This window comes from Cannabis sativa, chromosome 1, assembly GCF_029168945.1.
Source record: "Cannabis sativa cultivar Pink pepper isolate KNU-18-1 chromosome 1, ASM2916894v1, whole genome shotgun sequence".
NCBI classification, from domain to species: Eukaryota; Viridiplantae; Streptophyta; class Magnoliopsida; order Rosales; family Cannabaceae; genus Cannabis; species Cannabis sativa.
The window spans coordinates 32,316,304-32,319,366 of record NC_083601.1 but is presented as its reverse complement, the minus strand read 5'-3'; positions in this window follow the sequence as shown (position 1 = coordinate 32,319,366).

Below are 3,063 nucleotides of genomic sequence, written 5' to 3'. Positions count from 1 at the left end.
CTTCTTCAATATTGTCAAACATATTGTAGCTAGCAATTGCCAGTTGACATTTACTACGTATACAATAATTGAAATGTAAACTTTACAAAAAAAAGAAAATAATAAATAATTGAAATTGTAATAAATGCAAGTTATTAATTAAATAGTGTACCAAGCAAACTAATGTCAAATGACTACAACCTTTTCTACCCTTGGTATTGTTTAGGAGCTTAACTTTATGCTATTAATAATTTCTCCTCAAGTTTGATTATTAGACAAATAAAATGTACGGATGCAAAAAGTATATATTATAAAAAGTTAAAGTAATTTGTAGTATAAATAGTTAAGTTTAATTTTTTAGTTGTAAATAAATATTTAAATTTAATTTTTGGCAGTAATAATACCAAAGTTATAATTCTATAATTTATATAGGTACCGGGCTGTTAAGTGTTATATAAATTGTCACGTAGTAATTCCTGATTAGTTCAAGTCATTAAATTTTTATTTTTTTAAAAAAAAATTAGTTTAAATATACCAATAAGAAAATGACACGTGGAATATGATTTAATATTTAACGGTCAAATACTTACAGAGTTTCAAAAATATAACTTAGGCATTATTGCTGTCAAAAATTAAACTTAAGTATTTATTTACAACCGGAAGTTAAACTTAAATATTTATGCCGCAAATTACTTGAAAAGTTACTTAGCTTCTTTGAGGGAGATCCTTAGTGATTAAAACATCTCTAGTAGAATGATATAAATATTCAATGTGGTGTATATATATTTTTTAGTTCATATTAATAAAATTAAACTCCAATGTTACATATAATGTGGTCTAAATTTGGAACATATTAAAGCTGTACTAAATTTAGTACAAAATATAGCATTGGGGGGAGGGGGGGGGGGGGGGGCTTAATAGTGATGTAATAAGGGCAGGCATTTTGACACGACACGAAACCGGTACTAGCTTGAAAGGCATGAGCACGACTAGGCACGAAAAAATACGGGCTCGGGCATGACACGAGACGATGCTACAAATTGGCACAACATGACACGAAAAATATGTCTTTAAGCACGACACAATATGAGAAGTACGAAAGGCACGACACGTAAGCACGAGTAGACTAGCCTAAAAAGCACGACACGTGACAAGCCCGAAAAGTATGGCACAATAAATTAAAAAATCTTATAATTTATTAATAATAATAATAATAAGATATGAATTTATCAATTATAAATAAGTTAAAATAATAATTATTTACTAAAATTTTCAGAAACTAATATAAAAAGTGCCTAAGAAATAATTAAATATAGTAATAAATGAGATGGAGATTTTTACGTGGTCCAGACGTTAATGAGCCTTAGTCCATGAGTTAGTGTATTAGTCATTAAAGACGTATTTGATGTTTTTACAGTATTTATGCAAGAAACCCTAATTATGCACTCGTTGTTTCTCTTGAAGAAGAGGAAAGCTTCACTAATACAAAACCGACATAAAAAATTAATGGGCGAAATTTGCGTCGATTGAGAATAGACGACGTGTTTGCGTCAGTTTTGGCACTAAATTGCGTCGGTTTTGTACCGACGCTAACTTGCGTCAGTGCACAACCAACGTAAAAAATGCATTTATGAAAAAAAAAATAAAACCAATTATGGGCTTCAGGCCAATACACTTAAAAACCTAATAAACCTAACTCTCACGCAGCAGCCCCCCTTCATTCAATTAACTATTTCTCTCTATATATCTCGCTTCTCTCTTGCGCACGTACCCTCATTACAACCGCCTCAACCACGATATTCGACGGTGAGTTGGTAGCATATCACGACCTCTACCCCGAGATGACCACAACCCTCGTCGCTCACACCAGGTTTGGTTTCTAACCTAATCTCTCTCTCTTTCTCTCTCTCTCTCTCTCTCTCTCTCTCTCTCTCTCTCTCTCTCTCTCTCTCTCTCTCTCTCTCTCTCTCTCTCTCTCTCTCTCTCTCTCTCTCTCTCTCTCTCTCTCTCTCTCTCTCTCTTCTTACCTTTGTTGCTAGCACTCTCTCACCACCTCTCAATTTTGGCAGGTGGTTGGTGGCTCACAGTTTGAGCGACGATGGTTGGTGACAGCTTCTCTACAAGCATTTGATTTGTGCATTACACAATATAAATCTGATAATTTTCATGTAAAATATATTGTGTAATATTTGTAATTATATTGTGTAATATTTGAGATCTGATTTTTGATTTGTATTTATTTTTATTTTTGATTGTGCTTAAATTTGGTTGGTATGGGCTCAAATCTGAATTTTTTTTTACTGTGTCTATTTAGTGTGTCCGTTATAAACTAGCGAGATAAGTGTAAAAATTATTTTTTATTTTTGTTTGCAAGTGTTGAAAACTGGCGAAAATACTTTGAAATGACGATTGATAACTGACGCAAATACAAATATTTTTTGCGTCTACAGTATACACATTGGTTGGGGGAACCGACGACAAAACTTTTAATTAATGTCAATTAAAAATTGACAAGAAATGTGCTTTTTGTAGTAGTGCTTAGAGCAATTAAAGCAATTTTAGCAGAGATTTGACTATCATTATTGTGATCCCTCTTTTATATGGAAATAGAAAAGTATTTATAGGCTAAAGGGAAATCATGGATATGCCAATATCCCGCCTAGGGTTTTTAGAAAATGCCCACTAATAGGGTAAATTACATGCAAAAAGAGCTGACTATTTGACCCATTGTATAGTATTATGCTCGTACGTTGAAGTACCTGGACAATAGGGGATCACCATTCGTGCAGGACGTGTGTCACCAAAAGTTTCACCTTGAAAAGTAAATGCGTAAAATAATTGTCTGGCAAAAAGGTGTATGGGATGCGCGCACTACCATGTTTTGGCGCATGGGACAAGATCTAATCTTGTGTCAGAGAAAGTATAACAATAGTCGTGTTTGAGCATTTTGGGGAGGAACATTATTATTGCGCCCGATATTATTATGAGTTCTCCGATTAGCGTGCTCACCACAAGGGTGACTAGTGCCACCATCGTCATTAAAATTGGGGTAAGATTCCCCACTACGAGACCTATTTTGGCCAT